Raw genomic sequence first — 26122 nt, 5'->3', positions numbered from 1 at the left:
TTAGAGCACCAATTTTGACAAATATCTATAACTTTGAATCAGAGGTAGACGGACGAACACCCTTCCGAGAAACACAATTCAGAATCCTAAGAACAACAATAATTTTTTATCCATTACTACTCACAGTGGTAAGGTCACTATTGCTCCCCCTATGCCTACTATTGATGAGCCGAGGAATGATAGTGCTGCATTTTATGAGACACCTACAAAAGATAAAAAGGCTACATGTGTTGATTATGATGTTAATAAGGACAAAGGTTAGGGAAAAGCCGATGATCCTATACTGACGAAAATTCCATAACCTTTCCCACTTTTTCCTTAAAGATTAAAATAAAAAAGAAAGAAGGGGAATTCAAAAAGTTTATTGTCATGCTAAAAGAGGAGCTTGAACATCCTTCCTCTTGAGGCTCTTGAGAAGATGCTTAGATACGCCAAGTTTATGAAGGAGTTGATGATAAAGAAGAGAGTTGTGAGTTTTGAAGATATTAGTGGGTTGCACCACTATAATGCGATTACTTCTAGATCTTTGGCTTAAAATAAGAGTGATCCGGAGCATTCATAATTCTATGCACTATTGGGACATCCAGGTTTGCTAGGGGTTTGTGTGACTTGGGAGCCAACTTTACTTTGATACCGCTGACAGTGTTCAAATAGTTGGGCTTGAGCCTTTTGAAACCTATGAATATGCAATTATTGATGACATACTATACAGTGAAAAAACTCACGAGCATATCATTTGATGTTTTGGTAAAGTAGACAACTTTATTTTTCTGGCTGACTTTGTTATCCAGGATTGTGAAGTTTACTTCGAGATGCCCATAATCTTGGGGAGACCATTCATGACCACGGGTAGAGTGATAGTAGATATGGATAAATAGGAGCTCAAGTTCAGAGTGAATGATGAGGAAGTCACATTCAAAATTTGTAGACCAATAAAGCAGCTAATCAACAAAAGGATGGTGTCGTTTATACATTGTGTTGATGACCTAAGAGTCCACTCCTTTGGTTACCTTAATGAATTTAGAGTGATCAAGGTACCTGCGTCATGCTGTGACATTATATCAAGCACTGCATGAGAGGAACCGCATGGGATTATTGGTGAAGTCTGAGTAACCAACATAGCTACGTCATGCCATAATGTGAAATCAAGTGCTGGGTGGGAGGCAACTCACTACTTTAGTGTTCATATTGTTTTCTTTTTTGTATGTTTTTAGAATGAGGAACAACCTGGAACATGGTTAATTATTACTTAATTCAGAATATTCCAGGTGAGGGGACTTATTAACCCACTCATGGACGTCATAAGTCCAACTCCGGCTAGGTAAGTTATGCAATTCTAGTCGAACAGAAATTTTGAGAATTTTTTGAGGCTTCTAAACTTTTACCTATGAACCTACTTATTGGGTTATAAGTACCAATTACAACCTCTTAATTAGTATAATATGTGTCAGAACATAATGTTTAGAGAGTAGGGAAAGTGCAAAAAAAATTAGCCACCTATGGGTTGTTGATGCCACCTATGCCACATAGGTGGTGCCATAAGTGACCATTTTTTGGGCCCAGTTGTTTTAAAAAATAGTCCTACCCTAATCCTACCTATTCCAAAAATGGCCTACTACTTCTTTTTAAAGCTTATAATATGATTTATTCACCTCATAATCCCTAAATTCCATCTCCCTCTAAAATTCAAACTTTCCAACTTCCTCTTAAATTCTATAAAGGCAAGACTCATCCCTTAGCCTATCACTTGCGAGCATCAAAATTTTTTAAGGCTAGGGTTTTGAATCTATTTTAAGCTTCTACTTTCATCTTTCAAAATCAAAATTCAAAGTAAACTTCTTAGCTCCTATGAATAATCTAATATGATATCAACATAGAATAAGTGAGTTGGTACTTGAATATGCTTGAAATTATGAGAAGCTTAAAAGAGTTCTTGTTTATATGTGCCTAGAATATTAAATGATATGCTCACGAGTTTCTTCATTGTATGATTGATAAAGAACTTAGGGAGCAGGTGGTAGAGGTAAACAGAGTTAGTGATAGGTTGATGTCTATTAAGTTGGTTATTAGAGGGTCTACGGTGAACTTTATTAGTGCCTACGCCCCGCAAGTAGGTTTGGATGAATAGGAGAAGAAAGACATTTGAGAGGTTTTAGATGAGGTGGTAAGGAGCATCCCAAACACTGGGAAGCTGTTTGTGGGAGAGGATTTCAATAAGCATATTGGGTATTTGTCGAGAGGTTATTATGATGTTCTTGGCGGTTTCGGTTTTGGGGAGCAAAATAAAGGAGGAGCTTCTCTTTTAGTTTTTTCTAGGGATTTTTAGTTATGGATAGTGAATTTGAGTTTTCAAAAGAAAAAGGAACACCTAATTATGTTTCGTAGTTCAGTGGCCAAGACTCATATAGAATTTTTGCTTCTTAGGAAAGGGGATAGATAACTATGTAAAGACTTTAAAGTCATAACTAGTGAGAATCTTTCGACTCAGGATAGGTTTTTGGTGATGGACTTAGTTATCAATAAGAAAAAAAAAAGAGAAGCGTGGAGGCTCAGCTCAGGAGACCCAGGATTAAGTGGGGTAGCTTGACTTTAGCTAGTGCTTTGAAAATAGAGGAGAAGTTAAAAAGTAGGGGGCTTAGGAGAGTAGAGGGTGTGTCGATAGTATGCGGGAGACAACTGTCAGTTTTATTAGAAAGACCGCTAGAGACGTGTTAGGTGTTTCGAGAGGTTGATCTGGCAAACATCGAGGAGACTGGTGGTGGAATGAAGAGGTTAAGAGAAAGATGGAGTCTATGAAGGTGGATTATGCTAAGTTGGTTGAGAGCAAGGATGATGAGGAAAGGCAGACAAATAAGGAGGAGTATAAGGTAGCTTGGAGAGAGGCTATATTAGTGGTTACGGTAGCTACGACAAAAAATTTTGAGAGCCTGTATGCAGCTTTAGAGGAGAAAGACAGAGATGAGAAGTTGTATAGGCTGGTCAAGTCCAGGGAGCGGAGGGATCATGACCTTGACCAAGTGAAGTGCATCAAAAGAGAGAATGTTCTAGTGTTGGTTGAGGATGCCCTCATTAGGGAGAGGTGACAGTCCTATTTTTATAAACTTTTGGACGATGAGAGGGATAAAGGTTTCGGGTTGGGTCACTTGGAAAAATCTGAGGAGTGTCACAATTATGGGTACTGTAGGCGGATCAAGGTTGAGGAGGTCAAGGGAGCTATTTGTAGGATGTGGTGGGGTAGGGTGACGGGGCCAGATTAAATTCCAGTGGATTTTTGGCAGAGCACTAGCGGGGCAGGTTTAGAGTGGTTGACAAGTTTATTTAACATTATTTTTTGGGCAGCGAAGATGCCTGAAGCATGGAGGTAGAGTACGAAAATTCCAATGTATAAGAACAAGGGAGGCATCCATAGTTACAACAACTATAGAGGTATTAAGTTATTGAGTCATACTATAAAGGTTTCGAAAAGGGTGGTAGAGTTGAAGAAGAGATGGATCGTAATGATCTCTAAGAATTAGTTTGGTTTCATGCCAGCTCACTCGACCATTGAGGAAATTTACCTTGAGAGGAGATTAGTAGAGTAGTTTCAAAAGAGAAAAAAAAAATTGCATATGGTGTTTATTGATCTGGAAAAGGAATATAATAGAGTTCTCAGGGAGATTCCGTGGACATGATTGAAGGCTAGAGGGGTACTCGTGGTATATACTAGGTCAATTTAGGATATGTATGATAGTGAGAAGACTCATGTGAGGACGGTAGGTGGAGATTTAGATAACTTTCCAATTTTGATATGGTTGCACCAGGGATCGACTCTTATCATATTTTTATTTGCCTTAGTGATGGATGTTTTAACACGACATATTTAAGGAAAGGTGCCTTGGTGTAGTTATTTACAGATGATATGGTACTGATTGACGAGACTCGGAGTGGAGTTAATGATAAGTTGAAGATTTGGAGACAGACGCTATAGTCTAAAGGATTTTTGGTTAAGTAAAACCAATATGGAGTACTTAGAGTGTAAGTTTAGTAATGTGTCACAAGAGGCAGGAGTGTTAGTAAAGCTAGACTCTTATGCCATTCAGAAGGGGAGAGTTTCAAGTATCTGAGGTCTATGATTTAGGGCAATGGTGAATTGATGAGGATGTCACACATCATATTGGGACAGGGTAGTTAAAATGGAGGCTTGCTTCGGGAGTTCTATGAGATAAGAAGGTTCCCCTAAAGCTTAAAGGGAAGTTCTACAGAGTGGTAGTCCGGTCGGCTATGTTGTATGGAGCAGAGTGTTAGCCAGTTAAGAACTCTCACACCCAAAAGTTGAAGGTGGCAGAGATGAGAATATTACGATAGATATGTGGACATACTAAGAAAGATAGGGTGAGGAATGAGATTATTCGGGAGAAAGTGGGAGTTGCCTTGATGGAGGACAAGATGCGAGAAGTGAGGTTACATTAGTTTAGGCACGTGATGAGGAGGGGCTTTGATGCTCCAGTGTAGAGGTGTAAAACACTGGCTATGGGTAGTTTTAGGTGGGGTAGAGGTAGACTGAATAAATATTAGAGGGAGGTAATTAGGCATGATATGAAGTAGTTATAACTTATGGAGGACATGACCCTTGGTAGGAAGGTGTGAAAGATGTGGATTAGGGTAGAGGGTTGGGGGTGGGAGTGCATTATTAATAGTAGGGGATCTCTTTTTTATGTCTAGAGTTTCATGTTCGTGGTGTTGTGGCTGTAGTATTAGCCTGTGGTTAGCGGTGTTAGTTTATTTTGCATACCGTACTAGTTTATACGTACTTATCTTTTGTGTTTGTTATACTATTAGTTTGTTTTGCGTACCATACTAGTTTATATGCACTTATATTTTGTGTTTGTTATACTGTTATTGGTCCTAAGATGGGGGTTTATCGGAAACAACCTCTCTACTTCTCCTGAGGTAGTGGTATAGTCTACGTATATTCTACCCTCCCCAGACTCCACTAGGTGGGAATACACTGGGTATATTGTTGATGTTGTTGAATTTTTCAATTAAAACCATGTGATAATGCCCTATTTCAAAGTAGAAGTTGAAAAGGAGATGAAATGCAAAAGTTTGTGTGCCTTGATTGTGTTTAGTTAATTGATACAAGTGATGTATTCTTTATTGGATTGGAATGGGCTAACGTTTACTATATAGGGAAGTAAAATTTATGAAACACCCAGGAATGTGGCCTTGCAAAATTTTTGGTTGATTGGTAGTAATCATGATTTATGTGTTGTGTTGTATCCTTGTAGTGTGTTGGTTCTAACTTGAGTAAAGATTTCCTTGGTGTATGTTGAGGTGTTAACTTGTATCTATGCTTACCTATCCAAGTGGGAGATAATTGAGACACCTAGACCTTGACCATTTGGAAAACAACAACCTCTTTGTGCCTTTGGAGTGGATACGATTGGGGTGCTTGATTTGTACCCTAGGTCATGACTCATACCCCTCTCCCCTTCCTTTTTGTATCCTAGATAGTATGTTAGGGTAATGTACTATCCTCCATACAACAAGGACATTCTTTGGTCGTAACCAATGTATACGAGTCGTATATTACTCAACCGTATAGAGTAAAATCTCAAACTGTGTAGACTATTTTGGTCACGAGTGGAGATCATGATTGGGCCATGAGTCTTACCCTTGGTTATGAATTTGGGATTCCTTTACATACCCACAACAATGTGGTTGACCTAGGAGGAGCCCAGGGTATGATTTAGGGTACCACTCATACCCTAGGTCACGATTGCTATAGAATTTGTATGGGAGAGTCATACCCCTGCACGTGTGGACTATCCAACTTTTAACCAAGGACCTCTTGGTCATTTTCCATGCATAAAACGCTAAACCCTCTCACTATATAAGGCATAGTAGCCTCCCAAGTCTTTATTTTACAACACTAAAACATTCTAAACACTCTAAAGGCTCTTGGAAGCAAGATTGGAGGCTAGGGTTTGAAGCTGTTCATCTCATGGTAAGAAGGAAGAGTCAAGATTCTTGGTGCGTAATCTTGGATGAGGAATGTACCTCTTCCCCTCTTTAAATAACTCAAAGCCTATGGATTTTACACTTGGATTAGTAAGTGTACATGATGGTTTTGAAATAAATGAAAAGGGTTTTGCTACATAATAATAAATGATGATGATTCTTGCTTATACTTGTATTGGTTCATGTTATTAATGGTAGATTGAATATGTGAATTCCTATTTTATGTTGTTTAACATGAGGGTATTGAGTAACCCTAGTCATGATGATATCTATCATGAATATGACGTTGTTACAAGTATGCACAAAAGGTATTTGTGAAAATATCTAAGTAAATTTTTTAGTCAATTGTTGATGATGTGTTGAACTAGGGAAGTGGCCCAATGAGTATGAATGTTTGATAAATGTTATGGTAAGAGTATGGTAATTCATGTATGGTGTGATGTACCTTTTTGTGCTAAATGACCGATAGGGAGTTGAAATTCCTTAATAAAAAGATGAACTGGAATAGTGTATTGAACTAAAATGTGGTATGAGAATGCTATTGAAATGTGAATGTCTTGTGAGGCTCTTGAGGACCTAAAATAAATTGTGTGACGAATTGAATAAAGGCATTGACCTAGTGAAATGGTTGAGCAATGAAGGCTCTCATAAGGACCAAGTGGTCATGTAGGGTGTTGAGTTGGCTAAATGGTTAAAGTCCTTAAGTGTTGTATTGAATTTGTGATTGACCCATGAGTAAAAGGGGATAAATCCCATTTCAACTAAAGATAGAGTAATGTCTTGGCATCTCCTATGTTGTATTTCTTCAGTAGCTCCTTGATGTATTTCTCTTGACAGATCATTGTCCCTTGAGAAGTTTGCTTGATCTGCAAACCTAGGAAGAAACTCAGTTCACCCATCATACTTATTTCAAATTCACTCCCCATTAGCTTTGAAAACTCTCCACATAGGGATTCAGAAGTTGCTCCAAAGATTATATAATCAACATATATCTGAACAATCAGAAGGCTCCTACTTCTGGACTTTAAAAAGAGAGTATTGTTAGTTTTCCCTCTTTTAAAGCCATTTCAAGAAGAAACTTTAAAAGTTTCTCATACCAAGCCCTATATGTTTGATTCAACCCATAGAGAGCTTTGTCCAATTTGAGTACATGATGAGGAAAATTTGCATCTTCAAAACATGGAGGTTGTTTGACATAGACTTCTTCCTTTAAGTTTCTATTTAGAAAAGCAGTTTTGACATCCATTTGGAAGAGTTTGAACCCCATATAAGAAACTAAAGCAATAAGAATCCTTATAGACTCTATCCTTGCTACAGGGGTAAATGTCTCATCATAATTAATTCCTTCATCCTAGTTATAGCCTTGAAAAACCAACCTTTCTTTATTTCTATTGATAGTTCCTTGTTTATCCTGCTTGTTTTTGTACACCCATTTAGTCCCAATAATTGTTCTGTCAATAGGTCTTGGGACCAGGTGCCCATACACAATAATGGTAAAGGGCTTGGATATTAGTATAAAATCCAATCACTTGGATCTCCAAAGCCAATCACTTTTATACTGATATCCATTCCCTTTGCTATTATTTACACTCTGATCAGTTAAATTAGAAAGGATTTGAGAGGATGTGATCCATTTTAGTGTTTTGTTAAGTTCTTTCCTTAGACGGACCAGGTCCCTTTCAAATTCCCCATTCTTCTGAAATTCAATCATAAGATGATTTTGAGAATCCCTCAACTTTTCTTCAAGATCAATCTAAAGCCTCGAAGCTTTTTTATTCCCTTTTCCATAAGAATCATCCACTTTCTTCAGTCTATTCATTAAACTCAGAATTTCAGATTTCAAATTAGCAAATTATTCCTCTATTCAGATATATGGAGATTTAAAGAAATTAGTTCAATCTCCCAATTCTCTACTTTCTCTTCTAAGGCATTTTTCTCAGCAGTCAGTTCACACGCAAAATCAATCAACATATTTTCTAGGTTCTTTATCTTTCTAGCCAAGTAGTTATCTAAATTTTCCGTAATGTCAGAGAAAGTTATCTCATTTTATTCTTCATCTTTAGTGTTTTCCATGAGAGAAAACAAAGAATCATAGGTAACTTCACACTCCTCCACAGCCAGCATAGACAAATCTTTAGCCTTTAAAGCTTCATCAAATTCACTAAAGGAATCTCCCCACTCTGCTAGGGCCTGCTTCACTGCATAATTACCTGTAGCCTTTCTTCTTGATCTTACAGGGACCTAGTCCTTGTTCTTTCCTTTGTTAACTGAAGTCTTGAGATATTCCTAGTAATCCATTTTGTGCATTGGATAGTCCTTAATGAAAAGTTCAGGACTTCCACATTTGTAACAAACTTTAATAGTGCCTCCCTTTTTGCTACTACTTCTTCTTCTTTGAAAATGAACTCTTTTATTCATGTATCTAACAATCATATTTGTCAAATAGGCAACATCAATGTATTTTTCACTTGAATTAGATTTTAAAGACTTCAATGCAAGAGATTTCCCCTTTTTGCTTCCTTCTTGTCTTATCCTTGCTGTTTCTTGAGCTCATGAGTCTTTAAATTAAACAATGATTTCATCCATAGTGAGTGTCTTTAGGTTTATTTCCTTATTAATAGCATCCACTTTACTTTCCTAGGACTTACGAAGAACACTTAAAATTTTTCTCACTTGCATATACAAAGGAATCACTTCTCCTAAGAAGTGCACCTCATTTGTGATAAAAGTGAATCTTGTATGCATTTCTTGAATTATCTCTCTTTCCTTCATAGAAAAAGTTTCATACTGAGTAGTCAGCATGTAAACTTTTGAATCATTCACATCAGTTGTTCCTTCATGAGCTGTCTTCAGGCAATACTAGATTTTCTTAGCATTTTCACAAGTAAAATTCCTGTTATACTCATCAGGTCCTATGCACAGACAAGCAATTTCTTTGCCTTGTAATTCTTCTGAACTTTCTTTCGATCTTCATCATCAAAATCTCTCCTTCTTTTGACAACCATCCTTGTTATGTTTCTTTATTTGACCTCTCTAACAGGCACATAAGGACCATCAAGTATAATATCCATCAGCTTAGTGTCCTCAGCCATAATGAAGTCATAATCCTGGTTTTCCACCACCCATAGTACTACCCATTAAATTGGGATGGACGAGTGGTAGATTTCCCTTCTTCCTAATTAGGTGAAGCATCCATGATCAATAAATCACTCAGGATTAGTTGAAGCATCCATGATCAAGGTATGAAGCATCCATATAGGGATGCTTCTAATTTGGGTGCCTAATGCCTCCCAGGTATGTTTTCATTTCCCTTTGTTTTACTTTTATTTAGTGCATTGAGGATAGTGCATACTTTTTAGTTGGGGGTGGAAATACCATGCCACCATGGGTTTTTATTGCTGTGCTTCTTTTTTTTGTCGGCGGCGGTATGGTTGTAGAACCAGCATATGTAGGATAATTTTGTGTTGTATTATGTTTTTGTTTGTATTGTGTTGTTTTTGTGTAATTAGAAGATTTTGAGTATATAGGGAAGTAGTCATATCTTTTCTAATTTTTGATACCCCTCAAAAAATTTGTGTTTTAGAACTGTATGAATGTATATGTGTGTGAAATTTGTGGATCTTGTTATGGCATTAGGATTACGGACATGATAATCACTTTAACAATTGCATGAACTGGATAGGTAGTAGTTGGTGAGATTGACTCTGTGCTATGTGTGAGTGAGATACTATCTAGTTTTATTTATATGTCGAATTCAGAACTTGCCTGGTTAGTCTTGCCTAGGTTGAGGGATAGTCGGTTAGGAAAGGGATATAAGATGTTTTTGATTTAGCCCACTTTTAGCCTAAATGACCTTCCATGTGTAGAGTATATCCCTTGATCACTATTTTGAGCCTTGTAGCCTATTTTTCTTGTTTCACCATTCACCTTCCCATTTATAGTACAATAAACCTGTTTTGGCCTTGGTCCTCCTTGGACATTGTGCACCTCAACCCATGAAAAATGCCTAAGTTGAGGGTGGCTATCAAAGAGGTGCATAGTGTAAAGTGAGTATGAAGAAGTTTAAAATAAGAAGACAAAGTTATTAGGGATGGGTGTGGTAGAAAAGAAAAAGAAAAAGAAAAAGAAAAAGAAAAGAAAAATTGTGGAAAAAGTGAAAAACAAAGAATAAAAGACCACATCCAACCTGAATATGCATAAAAGAATAAAAGGGTAGAAATAAGAATGGAATAAAAGGTAATTGGCTAATAAGTTACACCCCAAGGTTAGTGTAGTACCAAGGAGGCTTAGTCACTCTAAATGTCCATATGTATCATACCAGCCCCCAAGCCTACATTACAAGCCGAGAAAAGTTCTATAGTGATCCTAACTTGACTATCTGAATGCTAAGGTAAAGAAAATAAGGGCAAGCCTATGGTATTTGACATGCATTGATTTAAAATTCTTTTTGTTTGTGAGTGTCCATCCCTGCATTGACATGCATGATTTTGTATGAGTGAGTGGGACATCTTTGTTGTGAGGGAACTTAAGTCATATTACCAGCTACTTACTTGTTCGGATAGTGTAATTTGTATATATGAGTGGTTGTCTATTGCTAATGTAATTGCCATACGTTAATACCATTGTGTCACACGTTGTGCTTCAGCTTCATACACAGTTGGTCTTGAAAAATAAGATTGGAGGGGGATGTTTTGTTTTGAGTTTAAGTGTTGACTGTCTGTCTTGAATAGCTTAGTTTCTCCTAGTAAAACGTCGTTTTTGTTTTTATTATGTTTTGTTTCCCAAGGACATGCAAATGTTCTAAGTTGAGGGTGTTGATGTTCTATAAAAATATAGTACTTTCAACACTTAAAACAAGGAAAATATGTAGGTTTCAAAGTTTATTTTGTTAGACATGTTCTGTTTTGGGTATGTTTTGCAGGAAATTGTGTTTTGAATGTTAAGTTATTGAAAAGGTGTTTTTGGCTACTTTTTGAAGCAATTATGGATATTCAGGATGTTTTCCAGCTTATTCGTGATTAAAGCATGTTCGAGAAGTGAAAAAGAGTTAAAAATATGACTCTCGACACCTACCAAAGCAACCTACGGACCACATGTAGGACCTACAGACTGCAGGTGGACAGAGTAGGTGCTAGAGGTCAAAATCCCGAGAGCTAGGCTGCAGGAGTTGCACCTGCACCCTGTGTCAGGACTGCAGGGGGCCACCGATTTGGTTTTCTCCTATTTCATTCAGGCTTTGGTTTTAGGGTTTTCTCTTGTACTATAAATACCATTAATGAAGTTTAGTCAGGGTTATGCACTTTGGATATTCAAAAACATATTTTGATTTCAAGATACGTCTTTGATCTTGCGATTTTCTTGTATTGATTTTGGTCCATTAATTCAATTACGGTTGTGGGTTTTTACACTTCTTTTTATTGTGATTTCATCGATGCTTTAACTATGAATTTTGTTGATTTCTGCACAATCAGGAGTGGCTAAAACCCATAGCTAAGGTTGTGGAAACCCTGACGGATTGACGAAGTAGGGGAAGTACAATTGTTGATCTGAACCAATACCCATGGCATGCATTTTTTTTATCTCCATTATAATAGATTTGTTAATGGGTGCACACATTAGGATCCACCTAGATATTGATGCTTACTCCAAAAGAGGAGCAGTGACTAGGAAAAGATAAAAACAACAATAATTTGGCGTTAATTGTTGATCCATGCTAATCATGGAATATAATGAATAACCGTTAACCGTCATCTAATAACTAGAGACTCAGAAGATAATAGTTAACTGGGATTAATATAAAGGTTAAAAAGGCGACATCCCGAGACCCAAAAGGTAAAGGGTTAAATCCTTCTACTCATCTAAAAGACTGTAGAAGGTACATAACTTATTGATTTTGCATGCAAGGTATTGGGTTGGTTCAACAACGCATGGTAAGCCTACAGAGTTGAGAAAGCAGGGGGAACACAATCATAGTGTTCACCTATACTGCTACAACCAAAGTCAATACTGTTACTTACTCGAGTTTACTACATCAAAACACCCCATTTACTTTTTTTTGTTTTGCTCGTTGACTACAATTGCTGAGATCTGCAAACCACGTGTTCCCTTGGGATTCGACCCCAACCTCTGTCTGGTTACAATATTTTGACAATAATCATATCATGATATAATAAGAGGTGTTGTTTGGACGTTATTAGTAATTAAATTACTAACCATGACTTGACTCAAAAACACACACTCTCTCAGCACACAAAAGAATGGGACTTGAGCAATATTTGAGTTTTTGCTGATTTCTGTCTTGAATAATCAGATTGCAAAAACTGGTGAATTGAGGAGTATTCTTTGTTATTTATAGCTCAATAATGATTAGGGTATAACTAAAATTGGGTCATGTATCCTGATAGGTATAAGCTCACCTGCGCAATTTGTTACACTAATATACAAAACTGTGCAGGATAGTGACAACTGTACTGAATTCATGAAGACCCAGGGACCTAGACCCTTGTTGTGAGCTACTTATCATCAAAACAAGATATAACACTGCTAATAACGAAATACTATAGAATGAAGGAAAAAATGCAATATAGATGTAATAAAAGACTAATGAACATAAGCTAATCCCCAAACCTAGTGAAATCAGTACAAGAGCTTCTAGCATAATAAGGATACAATTGAGGTACTAAATGAATATACATATAAAACCATATCTGAATACAACATAGAGACTAGTCTAGTACATAAGATGAAGGAAATTAATACTCCAAACATCAAGAGCTCACTTTATGTCTCCGAACCAAGGTTGCGTCGTACGATGCAACAATACCAACGATAACCCGTACTTTGATCTATAGGCTGCAGAAGTACAGTATGAGTACCAAACACGTGGTACTTAGTAGGCAACTGCTGACAGAGCTCCAAAGATAATGCATATACATATAATATACAAACAGAATGAAAACTACACCCAAATGTCTATCAACCACAAAAGAAGCCAATGAGATAGTAATTATAACTATCCTAGTAATAACCCAAGAACTAGCATAATAAGGACAAGGAAGTATTAAAGATGAACTATCCTATCCCAGCCATACTCAAGAATTTCAACACTATACCGTATGTTACTGGCCAAAATTAAAATAACGGCGAAAGAAAGATATATATGAGTATACAAGGCCAAGGAATGAATATACAATTTAAATGAGTGATAAAAAGGGATATACAGTAACACCATATTACATATAGATAGATATACATATATATATGATAACAAGTTCTACTTGAGGTACAACCTAAATCTTTATTAAGGCCTTATAATCATAGCAGGAACTAGTGCTGGGATACATCAGGGTTTCTAATCGATATGCCTAATCACTAGATAACCATACATTTTAACAAAAATATAAGATAGAAGAGCCAGAATCATACCTCAAATCTTGATACCGAATCATTAACCAATCTGTCACAACCTAGCCAAACAATGATTATAACAATAATAATAACAATGCAAGTAACTAACTAGTCCAAACAAACTATACCAAACTAAGCCTTTCACAAACTTCCACTTTCCCAGGATCAGAAGGTTCAATCAACATACAACACACCACAAGCCATACTCATCACCCATACCTATGCTCCCTCATAAGGCTGATAGACATATGCATATACTGGTGATAGGCAATACATATGCAAAGATGAATGCTACAAAATCCGTAATATCATAACTGATATAAGTATCATAATGTATATCTAGAATTAAATTAGTAAGTATAATCAATATCATAATCTTCATCATCATAACCATCACCATCATAACCATTATAATCATAATCATCCTCCGGCTTTGCCGGATATATAAGCATATCATCATAATTATTCTCTGACCTTTCTAGGTATATAAGCATTTCATCATAATCATCCTCTAGCCTTGCCGGGTATATAAGCATATCACCATAATCATCTTCCAACCTTGCTAGGTAAATAATATATCATCATAATCATCCTCTGGCCATACAAGGTATATAAGCATATTATCATAATCATTCTTCGACCTTGCCGGGTATATAAGCATAATATCAACACATATATATAACATCAATATTGTAATCTATCATCAATTTTGACCCAAAATTCATATCATTAATATATCATCCTCCTCTGTCTCATACTGGAGAGATGTGTATATAGATATATAATAGGTGCATGGACTTAAGCCATGGATAAAAAGAGTGTAAATCTGTAAATTCATTGCCTAAGGTTAAATTCAAGACTAAATTATTATAGTAGTGTACAAAGGGTCAAAATCTCTCACAATCAGAGTAAATTGTAGTATTAAAATCATAAATTGGAATATGTCTCGGTCAAATCTTTAAGACATCAGTTTTAATTTCTTTACACATAGGTTATTCATTAAGACAAACAATTATTGTGATAAATAAATCCATTTCATGGTAAGAAGTGGGCTTTGACCCCTATTTGGGAAAAACAGTAATAAAATCATATATTAGTTGGAATCATGTCATTTGCAAATTTAATGATCATGACTGTATCAAATCTATGCATGCCATCACCAATATTCAAACAATGAAAACATAACCATCAATATATCTATAAACTACAATCATATACTTTGCAAGGTTAAAAACTTCCCGAATGTCCAACCAATATCATAATATAGACTTAGGCCCAATAATGTGCCTGGAATAATTACAATAGCATAATAAAGACCTTAGGCCCACATATATTTTCAGAACCCATAACAATAATCATATCCATAAGTCATCTCATATCTATAAGCCATAGCATATCTATGAGGCATATCATATCTATAAGCCATATTGATCCATAAGGAATATCATATTAATAGGCTATAAATCATAACTATGAGGCATATCGTACCTATAAGGCATCTCATTTATGTAGGACATATATCATAACTATGAGGCATATCACATTTATAAGGAATCTCATATATATAGGCCATATATTATAACTATGTCTATGCCTATATTACTAAGCATGTTGATGGACCATATCATAAATTAAGTTCGAAAGCCATATCATAGCTATAAGCCATTAATCATAAATAGGGAAAACCATCATCATAGTAATGAAGTAACCTTATACCAAAGTTTCAATAGTCTAAACTATGTCTAATATTAGTAAATAAGTCCACAAGGGCTAACATAAGTCTTGACCTAAGATGGGCTTGAGGAACCCACTTTTAATCCTAAAAATTAATATTTAGGCAATTTCTACGTAGGAATAAGTTAAGGCATCTACATTCACTTCTAGATGGTAAGTAAGCCATGAATGGCCCTAAGATGGGAATTTCACCTAGAACATGGCCAATTAAGTCAACTTTACCTAAATTACGATTTCAAAATCACTAAAATAGCCCAAATAAGGTTAATCATACTAACCACACTTCCAATACTTAAACCACATCCCAAACCTAACATCATATCTTATCTATTCTATAAATTAGTTTAATCTATGAAGAAGACAATATGATCCTAGACATATAACAAGTATTTTGCCTTACGGGTCAAATCCCTCATCTAATCCCCAAACTTAAATAATCAAAGCTAAGGCACAATGTTCTACCCATAATCCATCTTAACATTCTCACATCTAATATATAAAACACAATATATTATGAAGAAGAGTAGATAAAATCCTACCTTAAAGCCGAACCGCAAATCCTTGAATTATCTATAAAATGTCCACCTTCACTTCACAATTCCAAAATGCCGCTATGCTATCATAATCATAATCTACATGTCATTTAGAGTCAAATAAGACCCATATTACCATATAGAGGGTTGGGTCAACTTTTGGGTCAAGAATGGGACCGCAGGGCTCGTAAATAGAATTCACAGTTAAACCCATCATGAGGTCCCTCGAAGTATATGGAAGTAGTGTTCCAAAGTCAAGCACAAGAAAAACACAAATTGGGTCTCAAATCAACCCTTAAAATTTAGGAATTCAAAGCTCTAAATTCTAAAAATTTATCAAGAAATCAAAGGAATCTTACCATGAATTCGAAGGGAAATCACGGAATAATCATTATTCAAGCTCCCTAAGTCATCCATAAGCTTCAATACAACTTAATCTCACTCTTTAGTGTTTATTCTATCAAGAAATGGGTGAGAAAAGGCTGAAATCGTGACCTTACGGGTCTATTTATACCCATACTAGGTACTCGGATCCCGCTATCACTGCCCGAGACCTGCAATCATAATATTTAGTTGCTGGACAAGTGAGTTTTTATTGCAACTCATACGTTGCGATCGCAATACTTGATGACTGCATAAGATGTTGTGATTTTAACACCTCTTCCCATGATCTCACCAATTCTCCTTCCAAGGGTACCGCGATCATGGACCTTGGCTTGCGATAGCAGTTGTACGGTCGATAGTTAAAATTTAGAAAATCTTCCAAGTCTCTACGAAGCCCTCAGGATTCATCTGGAATCCCGTATGCACAAAAGAACTATGTAACCATACCAAATTTGATGTTGTAGCCTCAATGGCGTACTCGAATTTTCCATTTGAGGTTGTTTCGACCAAATAGGGTCCCACTATATATTTAAATTTCTCAACTTTTTGACCAATAGAGCGAAATAAGCTCGGGTACCTCAGGACCCAAATCAATAGTCTACCTAGACTAAATCAATCTTCTGAAACTACTGGCGCAGTCAAAATTTGTATCCGAGGCCATCTACTAGGTGTTTTAGTCTGAGACCAAATCCTGAACAACAAAGGCTCCAAAATAGGAAAATGACCAAAAAATCCAAACAAACTATCTGATTACCGAACTGATAGTTCCAATAAGTAATAAATGACTTTTAGCTGAAATGGGAAGGCTCAAAATGCCAAAAATACACACAAATTAAGGAAATAACTGGGAGGGTCATTACAATATCCACTACTAAAAAGACTTTAGTCGCGAAAGCCATTGGGTAAAAAGATCTAAAAAGCTCAAAAGGATGAGGTACTGGGCCCGCATGCTCTGAGATAACTTCCTAGATAACCTCCACAATAGGAGAGCACTTCCAAGGGATTTTGCCACAAGTATCCCTTTTTCAAGCAACACTCTCACTTCACTCCCAAACTGCCAAAACTCAACCTCAACCACAACTTGCCTCCAACTAAACTAAAAAAGGATGATGCACGAAATCTACACCATGACACACTAATACTAGCACAATCCAACAATGACTCATTTTAGCCAAAGGCAAACTAAGGCATGAATCATACAATCAACTCCAAATTCAATATAAACTTACTTTACCGATCCAATTGTTATCCACTCCAAACCAAGAGAAAAATTACTTAAGTCCTATCTATTCAAGCTCATCACAAAGAACTTAAAGAACTAAAGCTAATCCACAGAAAGTTTATATGACAAATATGAGAATAAGCCCATAAGGCACTATCTGGGCACACAATTAGAGATAATCAAGAAATAAATCTATGCTAATGCTACAACTGGTCCAGATGATAAATGAAACTAAAATCCAGGAGTCCAAAGCACAACTACTCATCACTGAAAAATCCGCTCCAAGATATCCCATCATAGAGAATGAAGCCAAATTGAATCCAACTCAAGCATACTACTCCCGCTTAGTGGATCATCCAAAATTATCAAAGAAAATTGAAGATCCAACATCAACGCTGAAGGAACCAATATCAAGTACATGGGTTATCATCTGAACACCTATCAACTATAATCTATCTAAAGTGAAGAAGACCAAATAGGTAACCACAGACTAGGCTCAACCAACCTATAAATGAAATCCAAAATTGAGAGAAATTTAAAACAAAGGATGCACTCAAGTTTTATAGCTCCAAGCTAAAATCTCAACACTAAGGCTGAATCACTTGATCTTAAATACCCATACCAAACCTAAAGATGGGTATGCTTTCATACTCTAAATTAATCATAACTTCCAAATCATTATTCTAAGGCGTCAAATCCAAAATTGAGAAAATAAATCCAAACTAAAGTAAAATGCTCACATCGACCGTACTATCTGAGTCAAACACATTTGTACTAAATTATGCTGAGCCAAAATTGAAACATAGCTGGAGAATAAGATCACAAGAAAAAGCACAAAATGAAATTGCAAGAAATAATCTACACATCCATTGGAGGGCATGGACTATCCAAACATACTCAAGAGCTTCTCAAGGCAGTGATGAGTGAGCAAATGCTAACATATTTAAGGCTTTTGAATGAGAATAATTGCAAAGTATTAAGCAATTTTTGTTATTTTTGATTGTTTTCTCTTTGATATTGCAGTAAAAGTCAAGATGCAAGAGAACCAACAATAATGGAAGTAAAAGAGTTGATTACTGAGCAAGTAGCCCTAAAAGTATAGTTAACGACTTATCTGATAAGTCATCAACTTTATGATAAGTCATCAGGACCATTGTCAGCCTTAGGCAATGTGCAAAAACTAAATTAGAAAAGTGACGACAAGGGCCCTAGGCATGTTTTTGTAGCAGAATTTTTGCTTATTGCCTAAGGGCTCTCGGGCCTTCATAGTTTGAGATGTCCGTCATGGCCAGGGCCCTGGTTTGGGTCATAACAAACTTGGTATCCGAGCATGGTTCATGGTCCTAGGGTGTCTCCAAAATCGCATCGGGTAGAGTCTTATTTATGGGTGTGTAGCGCACCACACTTATAAGCAGGAGGCTACTAGGAGTTTAGGAATATTTCTCTTTCTTCATGTTCTAGTTCGTGTTGTTGAGCTATAATATTTCTTTCCATACTCTAATTCATGATATGGCGTCGCCCATATGAAAGTAAAGTTATCCTAATTCTTTTCTTACTTTGATGTGCCCAGATATGTTTCGTTATTAGGGTAATTCAAGTTTAGAAGTTTAGAGTCTAAATGGTATGGTCCTTTCTGATTGAGCCATATAAGATCTTAAAATTTTTGCAAGGACTTGAGAAGAGACCGTTAGTGCTTCAGAGTGTATTGATTTTTGTGTGAACTTTGATTCTAATAAAATCGTGCTTTTCAGCCTGCGGTATTAACAGAATTCCATCTTTTTTTAAAAATTTATGTTACAGATGTCGTGCTTCAGGGGGAATAATGTGTAGCAGAATATTGGAACTATATTTCCAGCCTATTAGTAGTATAAGTTAAAGTGTCAGTGTCATGACCTATTGGTAGTAAGATTAGACTAAGAGGTTGGTGATATAAAGTCACAAAGTTAGAAGTCAGAGTGAGGGTGACTTTTATGTAAATAAATATTTTAGTTGAATAATCGATGTTTGAGGATGATTTACCACTTTATAGTGATAGACTAATGTGGTAGCTAGTAGCATGTGTGGATTGTATGGTAGTCTGTGGGGGAAGTGTTTGACTCAGATTTTTATTTATACAGAGTAAGATGTGTATCCTTAGATCATTGAATATTATGTGTCAATTTTCTATCTCTTATAATATGTAATCTTGTTATCATAGTATTTTTGAAAAAAATCAAAGTCTAGTGAAGTCGTATGGGGATCTTTCGATTCACTAGTATAGTTGCTCTATTATTCTTTTCATTTTCTTGTTCAAAACACAAAAATCAAAGTCTAGTGAAGCCATGTGAGGCCTATTTTCATTCACTAGCAACTTGTTATTCAACTTGTTGTTCTTGTGTTGGTTGAATATATGTAAAGTCGAATCTTTTTTCATGAGATTGAGTTGGTAATAAAGTGATACATCCTTGTGTGTTAGTTTAGTAGAAGGTAGAGAAAGAGTTATTAGTTAAGGTGAATTATTGCTTGCTTGAAGTATGAAAATGGCTAGATGAGCCAGTAAGTTATAATTATAGACTCATGGTTGTTTGTGGAATTTGAAGGTAGTCTAAATGTACGCTTGGGTAAGTAATTGTGATATGAGAAATCCGTATAAGTAGATAAGATTGTATGGGAGTTATAATATAAGATTAAGGTTGACCATGTCTATTATGTGACTTTACCCCCCAACCTTCTTTTCGTTAGTAGTTGTAAACTAGTACTACTTGTGAGAAGGTATGTAGTAGATTTTTGAGGTATTTAGATAGAATGTCCCAATTTGATGGACTAGTTTATTATGTTTCCTTCTTTATTGGTGGTAGATGATTGATGCTAGACTATTGGCTTGAATTTAATATAGGATGTGGATATAAGAATAGTGGCTTAAGATTAATGATGAATGTTTTGTGAGAATTGTGTGTTAGGTTGGGTTGTAAATCATGCTTAGCACTAGACATTAAGTTTGAACAATTGATGTCCATAAAGGTGGATGTGATGATTTCTTGGTTAATGATACTAGTTATATGGAGGTGATCTAATAGGCTTGAATGGTGTATGCAATAGATTAAGTTTATTTGATTAGTAACAAAGTATGATGTAGTATGTATGAGGTAGAAGTATGCCCAAGGTGAAATGGAGTTGCGGCATTTTCTAAGACTATTATATGTTGCGTGTGGCTAGTGGACATAGTAGTACCATTGAGTTGCTAGGTGATATCTATGATTAAGTGTTATAATCTAAGTTTAAATTTTTAAAGGTTGAACCGATAGAAGTAAGAGTTGAAGCGCTATAAGGTGTGTACTCCGACTATGGGAATACTCATGAGGATTCAAAGTTAGTAAGTGTTCAATTATTATGTGATTGACTATTGGGGCTATAGAAATATAGAGTTTTCAATTATTATGTGATTGACTATTGGGGCTACAAAAGATAGAGTGAGTCTCAGAAGGTATGATTAGCAGTGGGTTTTCCCCTTCCAGATGTAGCCATTCGGGTTAAGTTCTATTAATTATGTGTATTGTCGTATTCCAGACCCCAGAGTGCAGTGAGTGTAGTTCAGTTTAGAGTCTAGTAAGGTATCTCTCAAACTTAAGATGATGGCTTAAAGCTAAGGGGGAGATGATAGAATAAGTAACCAAGTCAAGCTCTCAGATTCTAGTAGTGATGTCAGTATGATATAGAACATCAGAAAGTGAGGGTGAGACTCAATCTATTCTTATCTCAGTATTTTTCAATGATCCCAATACCTACTCATGCCTTACATTTCAGTTCCATGATCATAGTTCATGTTCATGTATATGATAGAGAATCACGTGCTTTTCTAGTTCTAAAATGAGGAGTTCCAGTTCATTCAGTAGTCAGAATCATATTCCATATGTTATGAACTTCAAATTGAGGTCATGCAACTCATGACTCATGTACTCATACTTTATAGTGTGCTCAGTTCCTATAATTCATTCTATACTCTTTATGATTGATGAGATTCAGCTTATAGTCATGTATTCCCCAATTCAGATCAATTTGATGAATCCTCTATGTTGATTTGCTATTCCTTCGATCTCAGTTAAGTGTCAAGTCTCGTATAATATCCTCTCACGCTTTAAGGTCTTATGTTCTAACATTTTAGTGACTCCTCCTTATGTGATGATAGTGGTGATAAGTAAATATTTCTTGTTAATGAAAAATCATAGTATGCTTGTTTTAGATAAGGCCATAAGTATGAAGTAAGATATAGGGCCAAGTCTTTGATATATGTGCTGGTTAGTGGAAATTTATGTGGGTATGTTCTTTGGGTAGCGTGTGGGAGTTATATTGATAGTGGATTAGAGAATATGTGAAGTATGTCTTTATGGATGTTTGCCTTGAAGCTCATATGTGGTTATAAAGATAGGCTTGAATGACATATTGGAGATTTAAGTGGAGGAACGCAATATGTGCTAGTAAATCTATAGTCAGAGTTCAAATTTAGTCATCATTGAATTGGTAAGGCACGTTATGTTTTGGGTGTGATCTCTAAAAAGGGCATAGAAGATTGAATCATATGGTTTAGACAAGTATCATGATGTGGCATGTTGTATTTTGCGATTTAGAATTAGGCTTGACTACAGTGAAAGGATTTAAGCTACTTTAGACATTAGTAGAAAGAGTTATCAATGCCCGTATAAGAATTCTAAGTTGAATCAAATGAGTATGGTATGTAAAGGGAATAATATAGTTAAAGGTGTATTCGAGAAGTGTGCTAAGCTTGAAAGTAAGAAGTTGAATTGCCTAAGGCCTGGTAATTCTATCCTAGTTTATGAGTTATATGTCTATATTCCATGCTATAGAGTAGTGTCGTTGGATGTCTTGGTAACTCATGCCCAAGATTCTTTGCTCCCGAATGCTACTAGAACTTCTTTAGAAAGAGTGTTGAAGAGAAACTCTAGTTAGGTATAAGTTTCTAGTATAATTCGGCCTGGATAACCAGCGATTCAATTTAACAGTCAGGTAGACAAGTTACTGTAGTTTTCCACCTCTTAACCCAGTCCTACTATCTAAAGTCTCATGCGTATAACCACCCCAAGACATAATATATTCCATCCATGTAAATTTTTAGTTCAGTCCGAACATCACGTTTCAGATTCAGCTATTTAGTCATGACTCAGTTCATAAGAGTTCAGCGCATAATCTCAAATTTTTCTAAGTATTTTAGCTCAGACAGTGTAATACCTTTGTAAGATCAAAATCTTATTGTCTAAAGATTCATACTTACTTAAGTTATCACTTCTCAAATCAATACATATGATTGGATCATGAACACCTCAAGGAAATCCTAAATACTCAGCATGAATCAGCTCCTTAAAGCAAGTAAGGGCAAGTCAGCTCAGAATTCAGTTTCATGATGGAAATTTAAGTATTTCAAATCAGTATATTCTTTCTTAGAAGACATATCATGTCCATGTTATTCCATACCTTTAAGACTTCAACATTCCTACCCATTATTCGGGGACGAATGATCCCAAGGGGGAGATAATGAAACACCCCACATTTTGGGCTAGAATAAAAACTATCATTTCTATGCATAGATGATCCAAAAGTTGTAAATCCTATGCAAATTTGGTATGTTAATCAATTATGTAGTGTGTGAACATATTTAAGCATGAATTTAGATCATATAGGTCCCCTAACTCAAGGACGAGTTGAAAGCTTTCCTATCATTCGAGTTTGAGTGAGTGTCGAAACTTGGGTCATCTTCAATTGACCATAACTCTTTTTATATAATGAATTAGAGGGCCTACTATATATCAAATTAAATCTCTTCAAATTATCTTTCCAATGATACCAATTTCGCCTAAATTTGATACCCGAGCAAAAAGTTATGGCAATTTTAGTGACTGAGACAGAAGCATCATGTGATAAGTGTGCGACGCACGCCCTATCTCACGCACCAAAATTTCAGGTTATGTTTCTATGTTTTTAAGGGAAAAATGGGTATCTTCTATCCCTTATCTAGTTATAACATGGGATTAAACTCTCAAAATACCAAAAATATGATTATTTTCTATCAACTTCATCAAGAACTCACCGTAGGGTTTCAAACTAAAAACCCAAATATCTCAAGATTTAACCCTGGGTTTTCCTTAATTCTTCAAGATTCGGAATCCCCATTACGAGGGCTACAAGAGACACCCATCAATCGTACGTATAGTATCCCAAAAGCTAGAGTTCATTCAAAAGCTTCTAATTAAAGGTGCGCGAGGTTTTCCTAAAATCTCATGGGTATGGAAATCTTGATTTGAAGAAAGGGTTTTTCAGATTTATGAATATATTCATGCTTTAGAAGCATTGATGATATTGTTTTGGCCTTTAGGCTTCCCCCCAAATTGATTTGAAATTATATATATATTGTAAGCATGTGTTTTAAGGTTGATGATTGAATTGAGAGCATGATTCATGAAAAATCCCCCTCTTGTGATGATTTTCATTTACTTATGATATACTATGAAATCGTTTGAATGTATCTTGAAAAGCATGTTATGAAATGTCTTGAATAATGTTATATTTAGATTATTAGTTTGATTTTAAAAGAGAGAGCGTTGTTTATGTTGATGAATATTGAACATAATCTATAATGAGAAGGGTTGCGTGGTTTGTTACAGATTACATGACCACCACTTGTTTATTGAAAGGATGGGAATTTTGCATAGTTTTGACTTATGTTTTCAGAATATGAATTCCCTTTGTTAAATTGCATGTTTGGGTGGTCTGAACTATGTTTTAATGAAAGAATTATGCATGATGCATTATGGCTTAGAAATAGGACTTGCAAGTCTTGGTGTGACGATACCAATCCAGATAATGCCATGGTAATTCAGAACAGAATAGAATGCATGTTTGAAGTCAGATTTTCTAGATGTTGAAACTAGAATAATGCATGATTTAGAACAGGATAAATTTGGGCATAAAGAGAGCTTAGGTGGTTCCCCGAAGAAGAAATGAGTTCAGACAACACATTGCCTAAAACCGTGATTTGTTGATCTGAGTATATTATTATACGTTGCCTAGTGCCCTATGGCGTATAAGACTCAGACACTTTAACCCTTGCGGCACAATTAGGTTGGGGGTTTCCCCATCGAGTCAATGGAGGATTTCATATAGCCCGTGGAATATCAGACTTGTAGGAGAGTGCCACCTAACTCAGAAGTAATACAAAGAATAGAAACTATTTTTGACGAAAAAGTTTTTTATGTTTTTTTCAAGAATACCCATGTGTTTTGAAAATTATATCTTTCATGATGTTTATGACTAGATCTCAAATCTTTTATTTATATAAAAGCTTTATTTTGGATTGCTCTGCATAACAGTACATATGTATTGACCCCCATCCCTCTAGGTTCTGAGGCACAGTTTAGGGGTCCTGATAAGCAGTAGATTTCATTAGACAGGAGTGAAGAGTACCGATTGGTGAGCCTTCTATATTTCAGAAGGCCAAGTTTCTTTCAGACAGTTATTATTTATTATAGTTTTGGTCTACTGGGGGCCTTGCTCCAGTTTTTAGACAGTTGTTATTTGAACATGTAGTAGAGATTTTGCGGACGGTTTTCAGACGGTGTTTAGTTGATATTAGATTTTATTCCTCATTGTTAAACTAAATTTAGATTACAACTATGTTTCCAAAGCAGATTTTTTCTGCATTTCCTATTATATATGAATGGTGTATATGATTACAAGTTAGAAGGGCTCTCGGGCCTTCATGGTTCGAGATGTCCATCACGGCCAGGGCTCTGGTTTTGGTCATGACAAAAAAACACCTCACTTTAAGGCCGAGTGGTTTACCATGCTCAATCCATTACTAGACTTCTTAATTTTTTACCACCCCCCTATGATCGAGGCAAGAATATAGACTCTAAGTTAGGGGTGAAATTCATATCCTCAAGGTGGAGGAAAAAACTGAGTTGGGTCATGCCGCGACACTAAATTAGGCGTTTCTTGGGAGGCAAACCAAGGTATTTTGTTGTTTGTATTCGTATTATGTGATTGACATCAGATCTTCACACCCATGGTGCCACAGGTATGTTTCTGACTCTCTTGTTTTGGTTTAACACATTGGGGACATTACATGATTTTAAGTTAAGGGCCTTGTGGGTGTTTATGTCCTCTTGGAGTTTTTGTTGTCGTGCCTCTTTTCCCTGAAGTATTGTTCCTAGTAGAGCCGACATGTTTAGGCATATTATGATTTGTTGTAAAATATTGTAGTTGACTAGGAGAAATACAAGTACCTTAGGCAGTTAACATATTTCTATTGATTTTTGAACACCTCTCTAATGGTCTGTTTTATAACTGTGTGATATACATTTATATGTGACCACTGCACATCTTGTTATGGCATTAGTACTAGTGACATGATAACTATTACTAAACAATTGCATGAACCGAATGGGTAGTAGCTTGTGATGTACCTTTGTGCCATGTGTGCGTGAGATACTACCCAGTTCCCATTGTGTGTTAAATCCAGAACTTGCCCGGTTGGTCTTGCCTTGGTTGTAGGATAGCAGTTAGGAAAGGGTCATAGGTCGTTGTTGATATTAGTCCACTTTTAGCCTGAATGACCTTCCATGTGTGAATAATATCCCCTGATCTTAATTTTGAGCCTGAATGCCTATTCTTTTTATTATACCTATCACCTTCCCATTTGTATCACAATGAACTTGTTTTGGCCCTGGTCCTCCTTGGACATTATGCACTTTGACTTAGGCAAATAGCCTAAGTTGAGGGTGGCTATTATAGGGGTGCATGATGTAAAGTGAGTATGAGGAAGGGTAATAAAAAAAATATGTAAAGCTGGGTG

Source organism: Capsicum annuum, chromosome 7 (assembly GCF_002878395.1).
Source record: "Capsicum annuum cultivar UCD-10X-F1 chromosome 7, UCD10Xv1.1, whole genome shotgun sequence".
Classification (NCBI taxonomy): domain Eukaryota; kingdom Viridiplantae; phylum Streptophyta; class Magnoliopsida; order Solanales; family Solanaceae; genus Capsicum; species Capsicum annuum.
The sequence above is the reverse complement of the archived record's forward strand: the minus strand, read 5'-3'. Positions refer to the sequence as shown.